Here is a 27902-nt window from a genome sequence, read left to right as displayed (position 1 = left end):
TGCTTCAGTATTTTTTCATTATTTTCTCTATGTATATTGACTATGTATATATCAGTGTGTGCCTTGTACATCTGAGACATAGCATGGTGTCAATAAGTAAATATTTTTCAAGTATACAGCAGTAGATAAAGGTAAAGGTTTCCCCTATCCCAGGGGTCGGCAACCTTGGCTCTTTTATGACTCGCGGACTTCAACTCCCAGAATTCCTGAGCCAGCTATGCTGGCTCAGGAATTCTGGGAGTTGAAGTCCGCGAGTCATAAAAGAGCCAAGGTTGCCGACCCCTGCCCTATCCAGTCGTGTCCAACTCTAGGGGGTGGTGCTCATCTCTGTTTCTTAGCTGAGAAGCCAGCATCTGGCCAGGATGACTATCCACAGAGGTGCATGGAACGCTGTTATCTTCCCATTGAAATGGTACCTATTTATCTACTCAAATTTGCATGCTTTTGAACTGCTATGTGGGCAGGAGTTGGGGTATGTAATGGGATCCTGGATGAGGGAGTGTCAATGTCATATGTTGTTTGTGCCACACTGCTAAGCCTTGCTACAAAAAATAGCAGCTGAAACAGGAATAGTATTAGGGTTTCCAATGCAGTAGTGTTATAGGCAAGTGCTTATCTTTGCCCCTGTATTTGGAGTTTATCTGACATTCATGGAGTTGATAATTTACCTAGTTAAGCTAACATTTATCTTGTCATAAGGTAAACAATGCAATATTTATATTTAATTTTGCACAACTGCCTAAATTCACATAAATGCAAACTTTTGGAATGGATACAGTAGAATTGTAAATTCAGTTGTAAATCTAGGATTCCCAGAGTTTTGTTTTTCTAGTATAGCTACAGTCCTGGTTTGAGGATTAAAATGATATTGAGAAATAATTTTTAAAACCTGATATTATTATCCAAGCCCATATTTTATGTTTATGGGGTAGAGATTACAAAATTCTAACTTTCATTTCATGCTTATACTTAAACCAAAAAAAGAGGAAAAGGACACAATGAAGATATTAAAAACTTGAACACATAAATAGATTCAGTATAGTATTCACAATATGATCTATTCTAATTAGCAAATTGTCACTGCACCTCTTGTTCAAATATTTTTGAAATAAAACAGGGATCACCAGAGATGGATGGATCACTATGGCTCTTCTAACATTTGAAGGAATCTACTAAGGAGGAACCAGCACATTAGTTTTCTACTACAATACACTAAAGAATTTGTTTAATCTTGTTTTACTGATCCAAACTGACATATTACAATATTTGTAAAAGGAAGCAGGTTCATTTTAAAAAAGTTGAAGTCAATTCAGTAGGCATTTTTATATCAGGCCCATCTTTCAAAACAGGTATGAAGAACTAAAGCTTTTTCTTCAAAAGGAAAGTTAATATACTGAAAGTTTAAGAGAACCAGGAAAGAAACCTTTTTTCAATTCTTTCCAGGAATTAACCTACTAGAGTGATAAAGAGATTTCAGCAAGTTTATGGAACAGCAATTTAACTTTCTAAAATGACCCCCCCCCCTTTCAGAATTTATCCAGCAAGCTAGTTTCAGAGAAATATTATTCATATTCAATCATTTAATGCAAACAACCACTTAAACCTTGATGCATAAGAAAACTAATTGGTTTGTTGCAGTTTTATGTTAGTTTTACAATTATTGAAAATATATGCAAAATTAGAAGAATAAGTTTTCAGAGAAGACTGCCTGAAATTATTTAAAATGAATATAATTTATATGTATTCAATAAACCATATGAATTACTTTAATTATTTTATATGGAATCTTTGCAAGTGTACTTATAATTTCTCCTAGATTTTTCCATTCTTTCCAGAAACAAATATTAACTTTCCCATGCTATCTCAAAGGCTTCCAGATTTCTAGAAATGTTATTTTTTGGTGTGCATTTAAACTGGACCCACACGAAACACCGTACTTGCCAACAGTGTGTTTGCTTTGGTTGGAGTCAGTTCCAGTTTATCGAGGTCATTTGAATTTTACCAGTCATTTGAAATTGATCACAACAGACTTTGCTAAGACTCAGTGTATCAAATAACACTACAAAGCCTTTAGAGCAGAGGTCCCTAACCTTTGGGCACTAGGGACCAATTCCTTGGAGAGAAGTTTTTCCACGGACCGGAGGATGCGTGGTTTTCTGTGCAGCCTACATCTCGCGGATGGGGCTTTGCTTGTTAGTGGGGACCAGTTGCTGGCATGCTGCGGCCCGGTATTGGTCCATGGACTAGAAGTTGGGACCCCTGCGTTAGAGGACTCCAGACATGTTAACATTTTATTGAGATATTGTTTAGCAATCTGGATTTTGCTTAGACATAATCCAAGATGTCTGTATGTTTCTGAAGAGATTTGAAAAACTGCCAGAATCAGAAAGAATAGCCTATTTCTAAAGTGTTGCTATCTTTCTGAGATATCTTCAAAACAACATAGCCGTAGTTCTCTGAGGTTCTTGCCCAGCTTTTATCCAAAATTTGAGAATTCAAGCACCAAATATCCTTGCTTTCTTCCTACAGATCATATTACCTGTTGTTGTTTAGTGCTTTCTGATTCTTCAAGGCCCAATGAATATATTACAAGACTGTCTGACATTTAACCTACTTCTTGGAGTTCTTATAATATCATATTTGTGCAATCAATGGTGCTGACTTGTTATCATGCCTTCAGTTAATCAGTTCCTGGCACATATATAGATACAGGGATGTTTATGTATATGAGAGCAAAGTCATTTGTCATCAGTTCATAAAAGCCCCAAAGATGACACTGTCACTGCTTATTTGATTCCACCCTAGAGCAATTTAAACTTCGCTAAGCCAGAGAGGAAAAATCCTTTATTAGAAATCCTTAGAGATACATTAACATAATTAATTTAATTTAATTTAATTTAATTATGGAACTTGTATGCCGCCCTATCTCCTGAAGGGGACTCAGGGTGGCTAACAACAATATTTAAGGAAAATATTTAAGGAAAACTAGAAGATAGAGCTTATACACTTAACAAAATGGTTCTCAACTAGTAATACAGGTAGTCCTCAATTTAGAATCACAACTGAGCCCAACAATTCTGTTGTTAAGCAAAGCAATTGTTATGACCTGCCTCAATTATTACAGCTCAAAAGTGGCACATGCTGGAAAATCCTTAATCTATTTAGACCAAAATGCAGATTAGTGGCTTTACACAAGGAGGGATATTTTTGTTTAAATGAATCAATCCTCCTATTTATAGTTTAGTGTGTACAGTGAAATTATACAGATTTCTCCATTCCTCATGACATACTTTCCAGTCCATCTACACTAGGTCCAACACTATGTATCTGGAGTTTTCAAACTTTGTAGGACTGCTATCCTAATCATATCCTAATCGTAACAGTAAAGTTGGAAGGGACCTTGGAGGTCATCTAGTCCAACCCCCTGCTCAGGCAGGAAACCCTATACCATTTCAGACAAATGGCTGTCCAGTCTCTTCTTAAAAACTTCCAGTGTTGGAGCATTCACAGCTTCTGGAGGCAGGTTGTTCCATTGGTTAATTGTTCTAACTGTCAGGAAGTTTCTCCTTAGTTCTAGGTTGCTTCTCTCCTTGATTAGTTTCCATCCATTGCTTCTTGTCCTGCCTTCGGGCGCTTTGGAGAATAGCCTGACTCCCTCTTCTTTGTGGCAGCCCCTGAGATATTGGAACACTGCTATCATGTCACCCCTCGTCCTTCCCTTCATTAAACTAGACATACCCAATTACAGCAGCCGTTCCTTATATGTCTTCGCCTCCAGTCCCCTAATCAACTTTGTTGTTCTTCTCTGTACTCTTTCCAGAGTCTCAACATCTTTTTTACATCGTGGTGACCAAAACTGGATGCAGTATTCCAAGCGTGGCCTTACCAAGGCATTGTAAAGTGGTATTAATACTTCACGTGATCTTGATTCTATCCCTCTGTTAATGCAGCCTAGCACTGTGTTGGCTTTTTTGGCAGCTGCAGCACACTGTTGGCTCATATTTAAGTGATTGTCCACTAAGACTCCGAGATCCCTCTCACAATTACTACTATTGAGCAAGGTACCACCTATACCAGGGGTAGGCAACCTCGGCTCTTTTGCGACTCATGGACTTCAACTCCCAGAATTCTTGAGTCAGCATAGAGAGTTGAAGTCCATGAGTCATAAAAGAGCCGAGGTTGCCTACCCGACCTATACTATACCTGTACATTTGGTTTTTCTTGCCTAAATGTAGAACCTTACTTTTTTCACCACTGAATTTCATTTTGTTAGATAGTGCCCAGTGTTCAAGTCTGTCCAGATCCCTCTGTATCTTAAGCCTGTCTTCTGGAGTGTTGGCTATTCCTGCCAGCTTGGTGTTGTCTGCAAATTTGATGAGTTCCCCATCTATCCCTTCATCCAGATCATTGATGAAGATGTTGTAGAGCACTGGGCCCAGAACAGAGCCTTGGGGCACCCCACTAAACACTTCCCTCCATGTAGATGCGGTTCCATTGAGGCCCACATGCTGAGTATGGCCGGTCAGCCAGCTACGAATCCATCTGGTGGTGGTGCTGTCTAACCCACATTTTTCTATCTTATCAATTAGTAGGTTGTGATCTACTTTATCAAATGGCTTACTGAAGTCCAAGTAAATATCCACAGCATTCCTTTGGTCCACTAATTTTGTCACTTGGTCAAAGAATGGAATAAGATTTGTCTGGCATGATCTGATTTTGACAAACCCATGTTGGCTTTTAGTAATGTTTTTGTTTGTTTCTAGATGCTTGCTGATTTGTTGTTTATCTTTTCCAGAATCTTCCCAGGTATGTAATTTCCTGGATCCATTTTTCCCCTTTTTTGAAGATGGAAACTACATCAGCAATTTTCCAGTCCTCTGGTAGTTCCCCAGTGCTCCAGGATCTTTGAAAATATAGGTTCTGAGATCACATCCGCCAGTTCCTTGAGAACCTTGGGGTGTAATCCATCTGGGCCTGGTGATTTGAACTCGTCTAGGCTGGACAGGTGCTCACTTACCGTTTTCTTGCCTATCTTAACTTGTGTTTTTATTCTGTTTTTTATGGCACTATTTTTGATAGGTTGGTCTGTTTTTTCCCTTTGTGTAAAGACAGATGCAAAAAATGGATTAAAGAGTTCTGCTTTCTCCCTGTTGCTTCTCACCTTCTTGCCACTTTCACCCACTAGTGTACCAATCCCTTCAATTGATAATTGAATTTTCGTGGCTCCTTTGAATAAAATCAATGATTTTATTGTGGCTTACAGGAAGCTATATTTGTTGCTTATTTCCAATCATTAACCTTTAATCTATAATATAACTGCCTAATATCCTCTAAATCAGGGGTCTACAACCTTGGCAACTTTAAGACACCTGCTGACTTCAACTCCCAGAATTCCCCAGGGGGCAAGGCTCACTGGTGAATTCTGGGAGTTGAAGTCCAAAAGTCTTAAAGTTGCCAAGGTTGGGGACTGCTGTTTTAAATTAATTGGAGTAGGAGTTAAAAGCACTGTGAGTCTTAATACTGCTTTAGGCACAAAGTCAACAGGGTCACTCTCAGCCAGAGCAAGGCAGCAAGGACAAATTAGTTCCAAAATTTTGTTGAGAAAATTGCAGGGACTTGCCCAGTCACCAAGAATCAAGGCTGACTTGAAGGGGTACAGAAACATATACATTACTTGCCACCCACTGGTGTGTCCTAACTCACAATCTGAGAGCCCCTGCTTTATGTCAAGACCTGTAATGTGTGACAGACTTGAACTAAAGAGATGTTAGACCTTTATATTTTGTTATTTAAATTAAGTCATACAATGCAGCATTCTTTCCTTATTCTCTTTCCTCCTTGGCAAAAACTATGTATTTTATAGGTTATGAAAAATATAAATTAAGAGGATTAAAGCTAACACAAAGAATAATTACTGATAGTGCTATCGCAAAAAAGGCAATAAATCAAAAGCTATGTTTGCTTTTATTGATCGTCTCATAAATCATTTGAGGGAAATAAACTTTTTGTTATGCTAAGCTCAGGTTCTAGTATCTGCATGGATAGTCCATGTAGCTTTCTATTTAAAAGTGATTCCTCAAAGCTGTTTCTTTTTCAACTTCCAGTATAAAAGAGATCCTGTTGGGTAAAGGCACCAGACTAGAAACCAGGAGATTGTGAGTTCTAGTCGTACCTTACTGGGTAACTGTGAGCCAATCATTCTCTCTCAGCCCAACTTACCTCATTGGGTTGTTATTGTGGGGAAAATGGGAAAAGGAAGGAATATTAGATATGTTGGCTATCTTGAATGATCTATAAAATAATAATCCTTCAAGTACTAATTAAGTCTGACCATCCTAACTTTTTCCAATCAACCATAATCCAATTGCTAAATAATGATCATTACTTATAGTTATACTTGCAATAGTGGCGAATATCTGTAGCTTTGGTGTAGGATGAGGGTGAAGCTTTGTTCTTTGAACTTTTGTGTTGGCTTCCAAATGTTTCATTACCAGGTTAGGTAACATCTTCAGCGGAGTTTAGGGGAAGCCCTTATAAACAGAAAACTGACACTGACATCCCCTAAACTCCACAGAAGATGTTACCTGGCCTGGTAACAAAACATTCAGAAACCAATCCACAAACTCGAGAATGAACCTTCACCCTCATAGTTATAGTTAAATCACTACCTGGAATGATTTAATTTTGTTGTTAACTGGATTCTCTGGGCAAATGACAAAGACAAAACAAAAAATAGAAGCAATATTAAAAACCCACACACTGAAGAACAATACAAAACAGAAAAAAGGAAACCAGCAGCAGACATACTGTAGATGAGTTGACTAGGAGTAGGGCTTTTTTTGTCATAGAACGCTCAGAACGGAGTTCCGGCACCTTTTTGGATGGAACCTTGTAGGGTAGGCAAGGCGGGTTGTATGACGTGTGAGTTCCGGCACCTTTTTCTTTTACAAAAAAAGCACTGACTAGGAGTATGCATATAAGGCGCAAAACTCCCTGGGAAATGCAATTAACTAGTCCAGGGCTTTTAAACCAGTGGTACGGGTACCACCTGTGGTACATTGGCACTTGGCAGGTGGTACGCGACCATCCTAGAAAAGTGGTAGCGGGGGAGGGGAATGAGCTGAACTGGTGGCAGCACTGCACAAGCCTGAGTGAGAGATGGCTGCAGCGCTCTCAGGGCTCAGTGGAAGCGCCAGGATCAGCGCTTCTTCGGGGCTGTCAGGGCTCAGTGGAAGCGCCAGGATCAGCACCAGGCTCCAGCTGGAGCTCAGCAGCTGATCCTGGCTGAGGATCTTCTGCTGAGCCCAGAAGAAGCACCAATCAGCTGGAATGTTGCAGCATCTCCAGGATCTTGTGATTTACATTCAGATGCTTGGCAACTCATATTTATGACGGTCACAGTGTCCCAGGGTCATGTGAAGTGACCAAAACCTGCTGCCACCACCCAGCAGGGGGGGGGGAAATAAAAACCAAACAACCCCCCACCCCACCCCCACTGCCAATCCTCAACAGAAATGCTCACAATGAAAACCTTGGATAGGAGGAAGAGCGCCGCCGGGTGGGCAGGCAGGTGTCTTGCTCGGCTGTGGCTTGGGGGGCACTTTTTTCAGTGCCGTTGTAACTTTGAACAGTCACTAAGCCAACTGTTGTAAGTCAAGGACTACCTGTACTTCATCACTTTTTTCCTTTTTTTTTTTTGGTCATCAAGTTTTTGACACCTTGCTAGGCAACTGGTGGTACTCAGATGTTGCCATATCCTAAAAGTGGTACAATGGGTGAAAAGGTTGAAAAGCCCTGAACTAGTCCAATTGGGATATTATCCACTTTCCTCAGAGAGGACATTCAACGTAAAGGCCAATACATTTGAGAGATATTGATTGAAGGAAGACTGGATTAAAGAAGTGAGTGGGTATTTCTGCTTCAAGAATAAATTAATATGATAACTCATTAAGATAAGAAGCTTCTTTGTAGCTAGATCGTACATGTTTTTCTCAGTCTTTTCCTAATTCAAGTAGTTATACAGTTAAGGTTTTTATTTATTTATTGCTAGCTGTAGCAATGCCTTTGCTTCTGTTGCTAGGCAACTATAATATATTTTAACAGGCCTTTTGCTGTTTCCAGCATTATTACATGGATCATTACAGTTCTTCCCACTGCATAGGACAAAAGCCATTCTGAAATTACACTTAGATCACATTGAAAAAATTGGAATCTGTTTAGATGTCTTTTAGGAAACGAGAAACTGACATAGAAATAGAATAATAATGTTATTGTCACTTTAAATGTACATTAATCAGCATAGATTAAAATGAGATTTCATTGCATACAGCTGTCAAAGGGTAACCACCTACAATATACACTGCATAAACCTGACAAAAAATAAATAAATTATGCATATAACCACATACACATAAATTGTGGCCCAGAGAAACAACAATCCAGTTTTGAAAACATTTCTGGAAAAGTACAAACTTAAGAGATTTCATTTTTAATTAATGAAAATGCAAGGAATACTTTATTAGACACTTTAGCCAGTTGCTAAAGTAGAAATGTTATTAACAGTCTTTACCATTGTTGAAATACATATTTCACCCTCTTTTTGATACATGAAGAAAGCAGAAAAAAGCTTTAAGTATTTCATGCCGTTGTTTTGTCATTGTATTCAACAGTATACCTTAAAAATGATGTTTGTTTATGGTATCTAACTGCTTGTTCAATTACAGTCCAGAATTAGGCTCTACATAGCTCTATGATTAACAAATACAAAGTGATTGTAGTTCGTCAGTCCTTTGTAGCTTGTTATTTCTAGAGGCTCAACGTAGATGATGAAAAGTTATGCACTTCTCTGCCTTTTATGTATTGCATCAGTTGTGCTATCAACCTGTCTTGCTCTAAACAGTTGCTCGCCAACACTGGCAGTAAATATAAAGTATGCAAGACAAAATATTGATGACAGCACTAGGACACTAAAGTTCTGAGAAATGAGCAGAATGAGACTGATTTCCTCCCTTCGTTCTAGCTGCCAAGATACAAGCAATAATTGGTTGAATGTACTTTGAGTCTCTCATGTAATATCTGCAGACAAAGCTCCTTTATATCGTCCTGATAATAGCCAGGTGCCTTCCAGGAAATATAATGCAAGAATGGTATGATCTGGTGTTATCTGGTTCCGTTATGCAAACCCAGCTATTTTATATTGTAAACCATGTCTATGATGTGTTTTGCATGAACATAACCAATTGTGCATTAATCAGTAATCCTTAATAAAGCAGGTTTTGCATGTATGAATCCAGGAAGTTATTTCTTCCATAAGGCAGATTTGTTTTAAAAAAATGAGACTTGTACCATATCTTAATGTGTAACTTCTTTGTGAAAGAAAAAATTCTGCAAAAATATTGCTTGATCTGAGTTTTTATTTAATACACCATGATATCGACTTAGAATGGGTTGATGAATCAGTTATTTGGAAGAGTATAGGGTCCTTAATTGGACTAGCTTACTTTTCCAAGTAACAGAATTTGCCACTTTATGAGAAATGCACAGATTTCAATCTAAGTATTTGGTTTTGTACTGTGACATAATGTGTTATCACATTTAGTATTTCTTGTTTTCTTCAGGATAGCATTAGTGAATGCATCTGGCTTTTTGGAACTTATTGGGAAACATACGTTATTTTATAAAATATTTTGTCAAGAGCCCTTGTGTATAAATTAATTTGAGCAGAAAGATATTCAGATTAAACAATTTAATATTTTCTAAGCCTCAGTTCAGGGATAGGGGTAACAAAAATTAAAATAAAGAGAAACAGACACGCAGATGTCTTTATACTTCAGTATTCAAATTTGGAAGTGTAGGAAGTAAACTTTACAAAATTCAAAGGATAAACTACGTATATACAAGTGCCAATTCTTTTCAGACTCATATCTTTTCCTAATCACCATTAATTTCCTCTCTACCTTTTCTTTTACTGATTCTGCATTCCCCAAGCATAGAAAAGTGAAGGAGCAGCTATCCTACCCTGACACTTACCAGAAATTAAGATTGTAAAGATTTCTAATGTGGGGAGCTTGATGGGATACCTACTGGCAGTGGCGTAGCGTGGGTTGTCAGCACCCGGGGCAAGGCAAGTAATTTGCGCCCCCTAACCCGTGAAAATACTGATGTAATTAAAGTAAAATGCATCTAATGCGCCCCCCCAGATGTTGCGCCCGGTGCGGCCGGCCCCCCCTGCACCCCCCACGCTACGCCACTGCCTACTGGAGATCTTGGGCATAAAATATAATTTTATTATGAACAAGCTACAGGATATAAATCATATGTTGGAATGCTGATTATCCAACCCCTAAAGAAGGGGCAGAAATTAGCAATTATTTGATCAAACCTGTACCTACTGTAAAGCAATGAAATCCTGGTCTCACCTCTTTAGTTGATATTACACCATCATCTTGCCCAATATATTCCTTATTCTGGTGGCTGAATAAGGCTAACAGTCCAGCATTAATGGTTGCTGATCAATATTCATTATTACCAGTTCCTATTATAGTAAAAAAGAAGCAACCTTAATCAGTCTCTTGTTACTGGGATGATAAAGGATTTTAATGTGTGTATACTTCTGAACCAGAAAGAAGTGGCAAAAAAATGACAAGAAGAAAAAAAGTATTCTTGGTTAGCATGGACTAGAATCTTTCAAATAGCTGGGTACAATCAATCTCCTTGAGAAAGATTACTTATGGTGAACAATAAGAGAGCTAGTTTCTAAAAATCACTAAAAACAAAATGCAGTAAAGTAAATATAATGGACAGAGATAAATGAGATACAGGTTTGAATTAAGCATCTGGCTGTGATAAAGAAATGCCTGAAGATGCTTCACACTATTTTTTCAGAAGGAAAAATACTTCTAAATATTTGCTTCCTTTGTTCTTACTGATGGACTTATATAGTATGCTAGTGTTCCAGCAATAAAATCTAAATTAATCATATTCTGAGTATGCATTTTACCACCTACTTAGAGGAATTAAAAAGACAAAAGGAAAAAGTAAATGTAAAAAAGATAATCTTTTATTCAGTATTGAAAATATTTAAATGTTATCATTATTAAAATAAACAAGGTGAAAATAAAAATGATGTAATAAAATATCTATAAACTATAAATAACTGTAAAGATAATTCATTGGCAAGCTTTTCATTAAATCTAGACACAGTATGCCATTTCCTAATTTTAAGAACACAAAGACTATTCCAAAATAGAATTTTTAAACAAATTTATATCTTAGAGAATAATTTTCTTTATAATTAGCTAAAATTATCCTATCATACCTCAGTTTGCCAGAGCTAAAAATTACCTCAAAGTGGCAAAATCCATGTTTTAGGAATATAGTTCAATATCACATTATCCTTAACATTTATAAATCCATAAATAATTTTAAAGTAGCATACGCTCTCCAAATAGATCTAGAGGACAGAAATTGTAATATCTTATATAACTATATACCTTCACCCATCCTCCCAACTGCCTACACACACAGACATAGAGAGAGAAGGAGGGGGAGGGAGGGGAAGACTGAAAAACTGATATACTTGAGAATCTGGTAAGTTAAATCATATAGTAGTCAAAATTTAGCTGAAGATATTCTTGGATCTTAGCCTGCTATAAAAATTTTCTCATTAACTTATCTAGCTGCATAAAATATCTAATGGGAATTAAAACTGGAATCCCTCTTAAGATACACATTAATCCTGATGTAATGTTCATTTTGATAACATTAATTTTACCTCAGAGACTTATTGGGACTTTAACCATGTCACAAAATGAAGTGTTAGTGAATCAGATATCTAAAAGCACACTAGTTAAGACTAAGGATTAAAGTTCTACATTACTGCTACATGGAATATAACAATAGCAATGTGAGTAGTTTATAATATACTGTATAAAAATGGATACTGTAATTAAATGATTCATTTTGGAAGTGGATTCACTTGTTTGGAATAGCACAAGTATGGATGATACGTTACATTATTACAGGTGGTCTTCTTTAATGACCACTTGTTCAGTGATTGTTTGAACTTACAACAGTGCTGAACAAGTGTTAATGACTAGATCTTATTTATTATTTATTTGTAAAATTTGATTGATGATTGTTGAGAGATCAAAATCTAGGATGACTGCACTACCCCAATCTGTCTCTGGAAACCGAATAAAAGCATCTAGAACTGTACACATTGAAAGGAGACAAGCAGATTTTTAATCTCTTGTCATCTTTACCGTTTTACCATTTATCTCTAGGCCTGGGTACAAAAATCTTTATGTTCATATGTCTGACAGATATAAGATCCAGGTCTTGCTCTTTTAAATTTTTCTAATTTAATTTAATTTTTAATTTATTAATATTTCTATACCGCCCTTCTCCCGAAGGACTCAGGGCGGTGAACAGGGCAAGAATAAAAGACAGAATTACAAAAGTTAAAAAATAATTAAATACATGCCCACTAAAAAACAATTAATACATAGTAAAAACCCCGATAAAATACAATAAAAAACCCCTAAGTATATCCAATGGTAGAACTTGCTTGAAGAAGCTATTACAAAGGGAGGTTATTTAAAATTCTGAGCTTGAGCTCGCTGTTTATTTCACATTTTCCATGTGTATTCGTGACAACTTTAAAAAGACTGAATTTTTCACATGCCTCACTATGATTTTAAATGAGTCTTCTTTAATTTACTTATTGTGATCTGAAGCTTGGCAACAAACCACGAAACTACACTGAAATAAATTCAGGAAGAAAACAAGTTAAACTTTCTCACAAATAAATCCTTGGAGAGATTAATCCTTAAGAAGTATTTTCCTGTTTCTTACCATCAGTCAATCAGCTTTGGAAGATATAACATTGCCTTGCTTTAGTTTTGGTTTGGAATTATGAGTGGAGTGAATTATATTATTCCCTTTAGATTAAGGATCTGGTTAAATACATATTAAATACCACAGGTAGTTCTCAAATTATGACAATTAGGACTAGAATTTCTACTGCTAAGCAAGAGGGTTGTTAACAGAATCATATCCAATTTTAACGAATCAGTGCAGTTGTTAAGCAAATCATGCGGTCCTTAAGCAAATACAGATTTCCCCATTGACTTTGCCTGTTGGAATTTGGCTGGGAAGATCTTAAAAGGCAATCACATGAACTTGAGATGCTGCAATATGCTGGTTGCTAAGCAACCAAATTTTGATCACTATGTAAATGCTGTGATGATCGTAAGCACAATGACCAGTTGTAAGTCATTTTTTCAGAGCTGTTGTAATGTCAAAGAATTGCTAAGTAAAGGGTTGTAAGTCTAGGACAACCTGTAATTTGGAAATTATAAATTTATGCCCGTGTCCAAAATTAGGTGTGCTCTTATCAATGAACTTTAGTAATTTATGTGTCAGATGAAGAAAATTGAAGCAAATTAAAATTACTTTGAATTTGCATAAGTGTTTCTATTGCAGAGCTCTCAAAGGGATACACAATTTAAAATACAATACAATCACAGTCACATAACAGAAGTAAACCAAATAGTATTATACTCTATCAAAGGCCCTGTAAAAATACATTTTAACTCATCTAAAATTCAGAAGAATCAATGTGTTTTCTCTCAGAAAGAAGTTCTACCTACTGAATGCTATTACAAAGAAAACTGTCTCACAGACTCACCCAATTACTCTGTTGATAATGAGAGCATGTTTCTCTGTTTTTCTCTATGTATACATTTTCTCTTTGAACTATTATGAACTATAGTGAATTCAAACATCCTGGGGGCACTTACAATACTTTCTATCATGTCTTGAATTCTTCCCACTCTGAGGAAGCGGATACTTCTCTTACAAACAAGTATAGCATCTCAGGGGAATGAAGCTTCTAGAAAGATTTTGACTTCATCAAATCATCTCAATTGTGCTAGGTGATGATGGAACAGATGTCTGCTCTCCAAGGTCCTGAAGTCTGATAGTTGAAGAACTGGGTAGAAAACTCCACCTTCCCATTTGGTTGCTTTTTGTGTACTACTGATAACCCATGATACATTTGATTATCCTTCACTTCCTCTCTTCCTCTTTCTTTCCTTAAATTTTCACCAGTTTCCCCATTTACTTTGCTTGTGGGAAGCTTGAAGACAGAAAGTCAGTGGGGAAACCAGCTGGAAGTTCCAAGGCCAAGGCCAACAAGCAAATAAATGGAATGGGACAACTTGCCAGAGCCAACTCGCTGTGGCCACCTCATCATGGCCAACTATCCATGGCCAACTCACCACAGCCAATTCCCCATGGCCAGCTTGCTGCGGAACAACTCATCACAGGACAATTTATCAATTCAATTTAATTATTTAAAATAAATAAAAAAATACTTTATTTTTGTCATTCAGATTTCATTTTCTCCGTCCTTTTACATCCTTTCTTTAATGATTCTATTCCACCATTTCTTTGATATCAGTGAAACTGTTGTCCCACAGCAAGTTGGCTGCAGCAAGTTAGCCACGGTGAGTTAGCTGTGGCAAGTTGACTGTGGTGAGTCAGCAATGGTGAGTTGGCCACAGTGAATTGTCAGACTGAGAAAAGGAGCAAGGGTGTGTGGGAGGGCATATGAGTGAGTTGGGAATGGCATGGAGACAGTGTGTGTGAAGTGCCATATAGGTTGGGAAAGAGTGTGAATGTATGCCAGAGAGTTCTGTGGATTGGGAAGGGTGTGTGGTAGGTTAGTATATTTAGGAAAAGTATCTAGGGATGCACAATTTTTGCTGTGTGGATAGGGATGTATGTATGAGGGGGATGGCACAGGTCAACAAGAGTGTGTGGAGGTGATGTGGTGTAAGAGGTTTGCATGTAGGGTATGGGGGCGTATGAAGGGGTCAAGAATGCATGGCATCACAGGGCTATGTAAGAGGTGCCACGCCATTTAATGATGGCATACAGGGGAGGCAGTGCAGGTCGTAAAGGTGTGTGGGGCTGCCCAAGAGAAGCTGCAATCAGTTGGGTTGTGGATTGGGAAAGGTGCATGGAAGTGCACAAAAGGAGCTACATTAGTGAGGAAAGATGTACAGAGGGCAGTGTGGGTCAGAAAAGTGCAATGGTATGCACAAACAGGTGCTCCATAGGTCATTGATGGCATGCATGTGGATGGTGGTCACCGAAGCCATGGGAGTAGCATAGGGAAGTTTGCAGGAGAGTGGCATGGGCCAGGAAGGGTCTATGGGTTTTCCTTCCTCTTTGTTCCTCTATTCTGTTCCCCTTCCCTTTCCAACAGGCAAGGAAGTGGCTGCTACTGGTTGGGGGAGAGAACAAGAGATTGTGAGACTGGCTGGGAAATTGTCCTGGAATTTTGAAAATGAAGATCATGTGATTGCAGCAGCAGCTCAGCCACAGCCAGTAACAATGAAGCAGCCACAACTTTCCCAAAAGGTTTTGACCATGATCAGGAGTCATGAATCCCAGATTTTGGGCACATTCTATAAATCAACCGATTTGAGGTACCTTAGTTCAAAAATTGTTGGCCTATGATGCAGCCTTTTACCAAGATAAAAGTCATGACAATGAGAGTTTTAGTAGTATGTAGATTATCCAACTGTCACTTTGAGGAGATAATGAAATATCTGATGATTCAGGACAGAAATTGATCATCTCATTTTAGTTTAAGATTATTGTCACAAATGGTGCATGATTGTATGAACTAGCAAATTTGAGTGTTTGTGATTATACTGGTAAGAATAACTACTTGCTATGATTATGTACCCTCATTTTTGCCAAGTCTCTAGTTATAGAATTATATCTGCTCTTTTGATTTCATGGCAATTATTTCTGGACAGACTTGCTAAGGAGTTCACTGTCATTCTCATTATACCATAGGATTTTTTGGAGGGAGAAGATTCTACTTTGTATCATTCAGACCCAGTCTGGTCTAATAGTTAAGGCCCGAGGCTAGAAACCAGGAGGGTGTGACTTCTAGTCTCGCCTTAGGCATGAAAGTCAACTGAGTGACTTTGGGTCAGTCACTTTCTCAGTCCATGCCAAGCTCAGTCAACAAGTCAGTTGGTCAATTCCTGTCACAACCAATGGATTAATCAATTTATGAAAGAAAGAAAAAAGCAGACCCTGCACTTGTGGAAAAATGCTAAGAAGGAAAAAATCTTTGAGTCATTAGTTTCTATTCTCTGGTGAACACAACAATTCCATTGACTGCCCAAATGCTGCGTCAACATCAGCACCTACATACAACATTTTACACAAAGAAAAAGAGAAAAATATTCCAATAATGTATTCTGGTCAGCAGAAAATCAAATGAAATATGCATAATGTGTGAACAATATGCAGAAATTCATAAAGCTATGCTCTCCTTAGACATCAAGAAATTGTTTAGGAACAGCTGCAGCTAAGGGCAGAAGGCAATAAATATATACATCTAATTAAAACTTATTCTATGTTCTATATATGTGCTATGTTCTATAGCACAGGAAAAGTTAGGTGAGAAGAAATCAACTAATCAGTTATGATTTCTACTATTCTGGAGTTCTTTCAAAAGAAATGTTTTAGAGCCTATGAGTTATATTTAATAGCCATGATGTAATAATCAGCATTTATCTTCATTAAAGTAAGATTCTATCAGAATCATGTGTCATATTTATTACAAACACATAACAAGAGATAAGTATTTTTGACCCCAATGATATGAATTCCTAAAACATCTAGGAAGTGGTGTTACATCCTTTCAAATTTACTGAACTTAAAGAACTAATTTTGAGAACCATGTTTTCAATAATACTATTGATTAAATTTATAAGTTGCCTGACTCCCAGCAACTCTGGGCAGTTGACAGTTGTTGGAACATTTGAAAAGCAGAGAATACAAAAAATTCAAAAACGGCACAAGGCAAGATGTCAAAGAGAATAAACTCAGAGGAGAAACAGAATGTAAGAAAGGGTTATCAACTGGTTTCTTCAAAGACTTGGGCAAAGAGTCAGGACTTTAAAGACCTTTGAAATACCAATAGGCTGGAACTCATTTGAATTTGTCCTCATTCCAGAGTCAGGAACTATAGTTAGTCCTCGAGCCTGCACATTCCACTCGTAACTCAAAAACTCGTGGGAGTGAATCTTGTACCTCGAACGAGAAAACTCCCTGCTTGTTAAAATGTATCCGGTTTGTTAAGTGCACATGAGGTATCTAAGGGTATCTCAGTGTATCTCCTCTGACATCCATTCCAGGCGCAAACGGCTTGGAGGACCCCTCCAAGGCCTGGATCCAACCTCTGGAGGCCTGCAGAAGCCTCCCCTGATCTCTGTACCAGGTGCAAATGGCTTGGAGGGCCCCTCTAAGGCCTGGATCCAACCTCCAGAAGCTCCGTTCTGGGAAGCAGCAGCTTGGACGACCCCTGTAAGGCCTGGATCCAACTCCGGAGGCATGCAGAAGCCTCCCCTTCCCTTTGTTCCAGGAGGCTTGGAGGAGGCCTCCAGGGCAATGGGCTCACTTTCTCCCCTAGTGTGGTGAGCTCTGATGGGATGGACGTGGGTGCGAGGGGCCTGGCCTTCTTCCTCAGTTGAAGGCTTCAGGCCTGCTCTCAGGCAGAAAGGAGTTGGGTGCAGGAGCCAGGCATAGAGAATGAAAGTTTCTGTGGTATGAGATTTAGCGCACGAGATCATGGACTCCAGAAACTTCCATTCTCGGTGCGAAAAGCATTTCCAAGCCAACTATTCTCTCCCTCAAAGGGAAAGAAACTGCAGCAGAAAGGATTTTTGCAAGGTAAGTGAGTCCGGTGTGGAGGGGAAAGCAGTTGTGAGGAGTGTGTTTGTAGGGAATAGGGTGAATGTTCCAGTACCTCTGCAGTCGCTTGTAAGGACAAACGACTGCCATGGTGCGGCAATATTCACATTTTTGGGACTTGCTTGTAAACACTAGGGGGCACTGATCGCGTATCTTCGAATGCGCATTAAGCAAACACTCATAACTTGGGGATTACCTGTATTACAGAGAAGATGTGCTTCTGGGTTCCGATAGATGGCATCGTTTAACTGATGGAACCCAGAGCACAGCTGACCTTGTCAGGTTGAAACAGTTGGGCTGACACTGTGGGAGACAAGCGGTCCTGTGTAGGGGTTTATAGGCCTTGAATTGAACCCAGAAGCAAAATGGCAACCAATGCAGCTTGTGAAGAAAATGTGTTAAATTCTTGTCAATATATTTTTTACTAGTTTACTTCTGGATCAAACTTTGTTGTTTAGTCCTAAACTGTTTTCTTCTAAAAATATAGTCACAGAACCTGCAAAACTCTAATCCCAAGTAGCAGTCCTAAATGCAGGCTGAGCAAAACCAATTTACAGCTCCAGGACTTTTGTCAGCAAATATTATTTCCCCCACCTTGATGCCTTGATAGTTTATGAGCAGCTTCATTATTTTGAACTGCATATTTTTTCCTCCTCCCACAAACCACAATAATCTGCAGACAAACTGTAAATTCAGCAAAAGATGGTAGCATGTTAATATTTATATGAATCTTGGTCATACCGCCCAACTAATTATCATCCTACTATATAACAACCACATTGTAAAGCACTTATTCTGAATTTATTTTACCCACAACTTTCACACTATAGTGTGAAATCATGGCAGAAGTGTATTTTACTCTGCTTTAAGTTTCTCACACAATTAGATTTAATCTTGCTGAAGTTTGTCATAAAAGTCAAACCACACAAACATATTACAATTCTTATACAAGAATGTTTCGATCACTTTGAGATTAGACTAAACATTGTTCCATATGTCTACCTACAGATAGCTTTGTACAAAAAAAACCTATGTTATAGTGTTATGAGAATTTGTGAATTCCTATTTTATAACATCATTTCTGTTTAATAGGAGAAAAGTACTGATCAAAATATATTTAAAAACTCAAATACAAATGATGCAGAAATTTTTGAAATTAAAACAGTGAAGACTGACTATAATTTAATGGACTGAATTAAAGATAAATCTATTACAGATTTTCACAAAAGCTGAAACAGAGGAAGGTAGTAACTCTAAAGGAAGCATATTTTACAATGAAAAACATAGAATAGTCTCATACCAATCTGCTGGTTCATTGCCACCATTGAGAGGTCTTCAGAATTTCAAACAATAGCATTTCTAGCCTTATTGACAAAGCTAGATATGCTACAACTGAGCTACAACATGTTTAATTTGATAACAACACAATAAAAATCATCCCCAGCATTCTCATGAAATGCTTTTCTGCATGTAACACACTATATTTATTTGGCAGATTCATAAGACAGGTAGTATTTTATATAACCAGGCTGTAAGCCATTAGTATTTAAAGAGTTAAAAACAATATCTGGGACTTGAACTTGGGAATCAATTGGCATTTATTTAGAGTATAGCAGTGGTGCATTGAAATCCATGAGTCTACAATGCTATTACAGAGTAGATATTTGGCTGCCTAACATTGCTAGCTGGTTCAGTTCATGCTTGTATACTATCCAGGGTGTACCACAGGGGGAGAACTAGCTCTGCACAGAGTTGCTAACAGCATTCTTCAGGAGAGTTGGTGTCATCTGGGGCTTTTCTCCTCCAATTCTGCCTTGCAATCAAGCAGGTCTGGCACCACTTAGTTCTTTGCTTTTGCATGAAATGCCATTAGTTTTCCCCCATCAGAGTGGTACCTATTTATGTACTTGTATTTTGCACATTTTTGAACTATGTTGGCAGGAGCTGCGGTTTGTGATGGGAGCTTATTCTGTCACATGGCTCTAGGACTCGAACCACTGGAGTACAGAAAATCAACTTTCTCCAGTTGGCAAATCCAGCATATTTAAGCCATTGATCCACACGCTTCTAATCAATGGCAATTAACTTCACAGTTACCTTAGCCCAAATCCCAAGTTCCATTAAAGTAGAAGTAACACAATAAAATAAGCATGCCAATAAATCCATATTCATAGAGCACAACTACAAGGTAAGTCAGAAGGAAAACTAGCAAAATAACCTTCTCTGCGCTTGCCTGCAATTGTCTCAGTTTCTTAAGTACAATGTACAATATCTACATGTAGTTGACAAGTAAATTAACTCTCAAGCATGACATAGTATACTATGTTGCTTAAAGGTAGCAAGAAAACATGAAACCACTACTCCACAACTATATTACCTCCTTTTTAAAATGAAGATGAATAACAGCTTTTCACACTTCTACACAATCTCTCTTTCTGAATGCTATTATTGGATTTGGCACTCATTATTATTATTATTATTATTATTATTATTATTATTATTATTATTATTATTATTATTATTTATTAGATTTTTATACCGCCCTTCTCCCGAAGGACTCAGGGCGGTGAACAGGGCATATCTTAAAACTACAAAAGTACAAAAGTTAAAAAAGAATTAAATTATTGCCCACAATAAAACAATAAAAAATATATATAAATATTAAAACCCGAAGTGATTCCCCATCAGGCCAGGCCAGCTTGTTCAAATAAATGGGTCTTTAACCCGCGCCGGAAGGAGCGGAGATCCGGCAGCTGGTTCCACAAAGCCGGAGCGCCCACAGAGAAGGCCCTCATAAACTGCACTCTGAATTTGTAACTTATCCACCTGTCTACAAGCATCATGAGATGGGCTGTCACCTGAAATTTACCTAGACTGAACTTATAGAAGAAAAAATGCACAATTTTCACCTTAAGTCTCTGGTTCTATATATTAACCAATATCAACAAATGACCAGAATAGGTGAGAAAATCAAGTTACTTAATTTTAATAACAAGGACCCTAAAAATACATAAGTTTACTTGGTATACTATGATATTCAAGACAGCTTTGTATTTCAACTTTGTGGTCTCTTTTCTGTCATCCCTGATTTGATTTTGGCTTCTCCATAGCTGTATTTCTATAATGCAGAGTACAGTTTGATATAAAAAGTGTCCTTTTTTGGATATTATGAATTTTTGCCTATCTTTGACATTGAATATTATCAAAGATAATATGAGTCCTAGTAATATATAATGAGAGTTTGAATAAAACAATCAACACTAAAGTTTGGTGCCTGTTTCATTTTATAAATAAAATAATCTAACAATTAAAAAAGCCATTGTCCTGTAGCTTTAATTGAGAATGTGTGACTGGCCATATAAATGACTCAGCAGAGTAGGGACTTGAAACTGAATCTTCTTTGTCTAAGTCCAGCAACCCTACATTACACTTGCTCTACATATTAGCTGTGGCAGGACACTTATAAGAAAAGGGTAAAATTCAGACACGTTAGTCTTTCCTTAGAAACTAGGAACACAGCAAAACAGATGAAGATGTCATGAGACTAACAGAAAAGGGCTTTTCAACCTTTTCACCCATTGTACCACTTTTAGGATATGGCAACATCCAAGTACCACCAGTCACCTAGCAAGGTGTCAAAAACTTGATGACTCAAAAAAAAAAAGGAAAAAAGTGATGAAGTACAGGTAGTCCTCGACTTAAAACAGTTCACTTAAGTGACTGTTCAAAGTTACAGTGGCACTGAAAAAAGTGTCCCCCAAGCCACAGCTGAGCAAGACACCTGCGTGCCTGCCCGGCAGCACTCTTCCTCCTGTCCGAAGTTTTCAATGTTGTGACCATTTCTGTTGATGATTGGCAGTGGGGGTGGGGGTGGGTGTTTGGTTTTTATTTCCCCCCCCCCCCGTCTGCTGGGTGGTAGCAGCAGGTTTTGGTCACTTCACATGACCCTGGGACACTGTGATCGTCATACATATGAATCAGTTACCAAGCATCTGAATGTAAATCAGAAGACACTGGAAATGCTGCAACATTCCACCTGATCAGCACTTCTGGGCTCAGCAGAAGCAACAGGATCAGCGCTGAGCTCCAGCTGGAGCTTGGCACTGATCCTGGCGCTTCCGCTGAGCCCTGACAGCCCCGAAGCGCTGATTCTGGCGCTTCCGCTGAGCCCTGACAGCCTTGCAGCTCCAGCCATCACTCACTCAGGCTTGTGCGGTGCTGCCACCGGTTCAGCTCATTCCCCTCCCCCTCTACCACTTTTCTAGGATGGTCGCGTACCACCTACCAGGTGCCAATGTACCACAGGTGGTACCCATACCACTGGTTGAAAAGCCTTGTAATAGAAAGTAAAATCTTTCATATTGGCATCCTGCCTGATCTTTCTTATGGTACATTGATACTATATAGCAATAGCATAGCACTTACTCTTATTTACCACTTCATAGTGCTTTACAGCACTCTCTAAGCCGGGGTGTCAAACTCGCAGGCCGGATGCACCATGTGCAGTCCATGCCCATCTGCAAAGGCAAAAAACATCACAACACATCACCCGATCGAGTTTGACACCTGTACTCTAAGCAGTTTACAGAGTCCACATATTGTCCTCAACAATCTGGGTCATTTCAGACACTGCGAAAGGATGGAAGGCTAAGTCAGCCTTGAGCTGGTCAGGATCAAACTCCTGGCAGTGGGCATAGCATGCACATAATGGGGAAATTTTTTTTATGAAAACCAATGCTCACATGTAATCTTTCATGGTATTCTAACCCAAAGCATATTTCATTTGTGTGCATCTAGAGTTCACCCCTCAATCATGGCATCATATTTTTGAAATAACCTTAGCTCACCTCACTGATAAGACCATAGGAATTTTCTACATGCTGTGCAACAATTAAAACGCAAGGGTTCCATATAAAGACTGACAACCCTGGGTTTGTTTCTTTACAGCAGAGTTCTCCAACCTTTCTGGCCTTTTGTCTCTGCAGAGCTGGGAAGAGGGGATGGTTCTGCATGAACGGTGTTCATGCCCACTCCACTGCTAGTGCAAACGGAGCACATGTGCACACCCACTACTCACCCACTCCTTCCATGGCCCAGTTCTGACTGACTCAAGGTCCGGCCTGGGGGTTGAGGACCCCTGCTTTACAGCTTCTCTTTTCATTTTAGAATTGAAATTTGCAATTTAATATGCCTCCTTTTATTTGAGCTTATGCATTCAGGACTCTCATCCTCTAAATTCACTCTCTATTTTTTTTCCTCACCTCCTTTTTAACTATAAACTCCCACAGAACACCCTAGTTCCAACAAACGTTTCATTATTCAAATATCTCAGCTAATAATAAATTAAAGAGATTAGCTGAATCACGGTGTATACTGAAGAATGAAGGACAATTAAGCACAATAGCCAAGTTATACTCGTCAATATAAGCTTCCATTATAAGTACCTATTTTATTTTATTTTTTAGAAAACACAGACCTACATTAAGGAAAGTAAATCACAAACAACACTTCTTTGGTATCAGACCAAGCTTTGTAATAGTCTATATGTAGAGGAATTACAGGTCTTTGGCCCCATATAAAGAAGGTTAAGACACCTGAAGCATATATTTATGGACGTGAATCACTTTATCAAAATAACTAAGTAATGTGACTTACCCTCCTTGGATTAAAGAGGGCTAAAATTATGAAAGAGGGTTTCACCAATATTAATTAAAAGAATAGTAAAATGTGGTAATTAGTCAGTATTAGAAATGCCTTCCAGTAAGCATTTTCCTTTTTCTAGTTTTGCTAACCAGAACAAATTCTGTTTGTTTATTCCTGATTAATTGCTTTCAACAAACAGAGGAAGCTTCCTTGATGCTCAACAGACTATTGGCATAACACATTTCACATTGTGGCACAAAGTGCATTTTCAATCTGGAAACAGTTTCATTAATTGAAGGGAAATCATCTAGACAACCACCAAGGGGTGGGGACTAATCCAAATGCTTCCAATATTGAAAGCATCCAACAGTAAATATGGGGGCTGCTTCTTGGCACATTTTCTATAATTGAGCACAGCTAGAATCAGGAGTCCAGAAATCTTTATAGAAAAGCAGCTGGTGAGAATCTATGAATTGAATTATGACTTCGTTAAATATAATTAAATGGATGGTAACCAACCCAGCGTTGACAAAATTATTCAACTCAGGACTAAATAACACAAACGTGGCAATCTTATATTTGGCAGTGCTTTCAGGAATTCTTTTCAGCAGATCAAGTCTGTTGTAAAACAAAAACAAAAACAAACCCGATGAACACTAGAAGGCAACAAAGAGACACAGAAGCCAACTCTCTGCTGCTCTCTAGTGGTCATCTGACTTTATGCAGCACAGATATGCTACCGGTAGTTCCTATTCAGCACCAAGGAGCACGCCTCGCTCTTAAAAATGTATTGATAGCTTCCTTCACAAAACGTTGATCCTATTTTGAATCGAGTAGGTGAAGCACTGCATATCTAATAAAGGACACCATATATTCCATTGCTCGCTTCTATTCAACAAATGCATTTAAAATTATATTGCTAAACCATAGGTCTGGGGATCACATTTTTGAGAACAGCTTCTTGAACGCATGCCATCAACCACTCACAGATACTTTATATCAACCAGCACTGCAAATTTATGTGTATGAATTAAAATGGCTGCTTGTGCAGGAGAAAAATGGAGGTAAGGTAACCTTTAAGAGCAACTCTCAGGGTGGCAGCAGGAAAAATGAAGAAAGCAGTGGGGCAAGCAACAGTGAGATCGAGGAGGAAGAACGACTCCCTGCCCCAGCCCCGAAACTTGAACTCAATCCTTCCCACTGTATATAGCCTTTCTTTCTATCAACGTAGAGCTAACGTAAGTCACATATTTTAAGCTTCGGAGCCGTCCCGATGGAGCTTATTTCTTTCTGCCTGCCGAAATCCCACGGGCCACCTCAGATGCCTTTCACCGAAGCAACACGCAGGTTGTGAGGAAGCGCAATCCTGAATTCGCCACACTGACCTTCTTCCTCCCGGCTTTCCTCCTGCCGCCGTCCGTCCGACTCGCGACTATTTTTAGGCAGCCGAGAAAACAAGCGCTGACCCCTCGGGCGCGGGGAGGCGCCTCTACGCGCGAAAAGGCCGGGCTCTGCCTGGGGCAACTCGCCGCTGGTGCGGGGGGGGGGGACCAGCCGCCGTCCCCTACCAGAGAAGAGGCGGGCTGGCCGGAAGGAGCCTGGCGGGGACCCCGGCTTGGATTCCAACAGAGAAAAGCTCCTCCATTAGCTCCCGCGAGCCGCTTCCCAGCAACCCCACGACGCGTCTTTCGAGCTCGGCGAGCACGTTAAGGAGCCACATTCACACGCCTCTGGCCAAGCACGTGCTACGCCCGCCGTCCCGTCCCTCGCGGGCTCCGTTCCCTGCCACCACCACCACTCCCACTCCCATCCCCATCCCCATCACCCGCCGTTTGGTTGCGTCTCGGGAGGAGAGCAACGTGCGCATCGACTCACCTTTCCGACGACCGATTCTTTAAAGCATCTGCTCGGCCTCTCGCTGCGGCTAAGCCGCCGCCGCCGCTGGGCGGTTGTTTTCAGCAGCTTCTGGCCGAGCCACCCCCTGCGGCTGAGGTTTTTAAAAGAACTCCGGGGAAGGAAGGTTCACCAGGCAGACGCCCGGGGGGACTCCTGCTGTCAGTCATTCCCCAGCATACAGCTTGCAGCTGCTGATTCCAAATTCACAGCAGTCCTGCTGCATGAAGTCATCTGCTGCTCCTCCCCTAGCTTACCGCATTCAGCTTCCACACGCGGAGAGGAGGGGTGGCGAACAGGTTTTTCCTCCCCGTGGAAAGCTGGATGGGTCGAGGATGAGCGTTCCGGTATTTCAAGGTGACGAGAAGTTCGGCGTTTCTCTTGAAGGTTCGCATGTACCACCCGTCCTTCTTGGAAATAGGGAGCTCTTGGAAGGCCAAGGGAAATTCCCCACCTCCCTGGGCTCCGACCCCGATTTAGGAGGCTGAATGGATTCTCCCACTCACAAGACTAGAACGCCTCTTCCCCCCCCTTCTCCCCTAATTTGTCTCAAGGGCCGTCTATGCTGTGCAGAAGGCTTGGCGTTTATATGTGGAGAGGGAGCTCCAGCACTGCCGCCTTCCTTTGGACGGAACAGGCTGGAGAGCGATCAAACGAAAACCTGGTTTTTCTTTTGCTTTGCAACGCGGTCTGGGGGGGGGGGAGGGAAACAAGGCAGGGCACAACCCTTTCCCACTGAAAAGTCTCCTGGAGTCTGTGCAACTCCCCTTTCTTTCCTTTCAGCTTCTTATGGCAGGAAATAGTTTGTGCGTATACACACACATACAGTATACATATATAAAATACTCAAATACACCTGAAAAAAATTCTGCTTTTGTTTTGGCATTTCTTCTCCACTTGCTCACCTGGTTTGAGCCATTTCTCCTGCATATTCTTTCAGCTAATCATCCAGAAAGGATTAGACAATCAGTGGTGGCACATCTGCATATTTGCTGCACCTGCTTTCACATTCCAGATCTTAAGTGAGGCAGGAAGGATTCTGTTTAGCAAGAGCACCATCTATGGAAGAGGTCATCTTCCTCTTGAGGTGGAAGCATTCTGCAGTCAAAGGGAATAGTAGAATGAATTGTATATGAGGGATGTTGCTTATTGATCTAAGCAATATTGCTTACTGGTGTCAACTCTTATCAACCAACAGACAGATTTTCTCCATGATGATCTCTCTGTAACCTGATCCTTCAGGTATTCCAATGGTGTATCCATTACCGTTTTTCTAACTTGCTGCTGGTAATCTTTTTCTTCTCTTTCTTTCCATCTTTCCCAGCATTAGAACCTTCTCCAAAGACCTAGATATTTGATAATGTGTTGGAATAATTTAAACCTGGTCATTTGTGTCTTGAGTGAAAATTCTGGGTTGATTTATTCAATGATACATTTGTTTGTTTTCTTGGCTGCTCAGGGTAGTTTCAGCACTATTTCCCAACTCCAATATTTAAAAAGGCTTAAAATTCAATAAAGTTCTTTTTATTCTACTTCTTTAAAGCCAACTTTCACTTTCATAGAATATTGCATAGCATACCACTACTTGTACAATTTTGATCTTTCTAAGTATAGATACATCACAGCATCTGAATCTTTTTAAGGTCTTCATGGCTGGTCTGCCAAATGCTCTAGTCTGCAGTGTTTCTGGATTGCTTAGTCCAGGGGTAGGCAACCTCGGCTCTTTTATGACTCATGGACTTCAACTACCAGAATCAGCTGAGTCAGCTGAGTCGGGAATTCTGGGAGCTGAAGTCCATGAGTCATAAAAGAGCCGAGCTTGCCTACCCCTGGCTTAAGTCTTTTACAGTTGATGGCTAATCATAAAAGTCAGAGGTTGTCTACTAATTCAGTATTTTCTTTGTCAAATGATGGAGTTATACTTTCCTTATTTGAGCTCTCAAACTAAGAGGCAATCTGTTATAATATGTCATGTCCTAATATTGTACATTCCATGACTGAGAGGGGAGCTATTTTCCAGCACAATAATATTTTGGTCACTAATTAATATGGTCACATGATATCTTGCTTTTTGATTGCATTGCTTAGCAACCAAAATTTTGGTCCCAGTTGTGGTTATAAGTCAAAGACTACCAGCATATGGTTTTACACATGACCATCAGAAGGCAGTGTATTAGTAACTTCATCTTCACTGGTATTCATCAAGTACATACAGCTGTTATAGATAATGTAAGATCTTACGTGGTTTAAATCCCTTTACTAAGAATTGAATTCTTAGGCTGTGTTTTATACTGTGTCCCTGTTGTGTTCTTAGATCAAAGAGTATTGGATTTATTGGATGATAATGGTAGAGCAAGAGGGTAGAGAAGTTTTGCTTAAGGGACAGCACAAAGTTTTGAGTGATGAAAGATGCTGGTTATCTCCTTTAAATCCCTGCATGGTCCTGGTTACCTGCAGGATTGCCTCTCTTCTAGGGTTGCTGTCAACATCTGCCTGCTTCAGCTTCCTCCATTAAACAATGCCACTTGGTGGGACCTCAAAGTTGTGTCTTCTATGTCATGATATCTGCTTAATGGGAATTT

At 39.4% G+C, this 27902-nt stretch overlaps 1 protein-coding gene across 2 annotated transcripts in view; it reads right to left on the bottom strand.

The window, feature by feature from the left end:
• PKIA (cAMP-dependent protein kinase inhibitor alpha) overlaps positions 1–25439 on the bottom strand; it is a 45007-nt gene extending 19568 nt beyond the window's left edge. The window contains exon 1 of one of the 2 annotated variants that reach the window (XM_081323507.1): positions 25303–25439. The gene's annotated coding sequence lies outside the window, so the exon portion shown is untranslated. Of the gene's footprint in view, positions 1–24812; positions 24859–25302 lie in introns of those variants that run through there. The other variant, XM_081323508.1, reaches the window with a different exon arrangement.
• Positions 25440–27902: the final 2463 nt, after the last annotated feature.

The sequence above is a fragment of the Vipera berus genome (genome assembly GCF_964194415.1).
Source record: "Vipera berus genome assembly, chromosome: 3".
Lineage (NCBI taxonomy): Eukaryota > Metazoa > Chordata > Lepidosauria > Squamata > Viperidae > Vipera > Vipera berus.
This window is presented reverse-complemented; position numbering and strand designations above follow the sequence as displayed.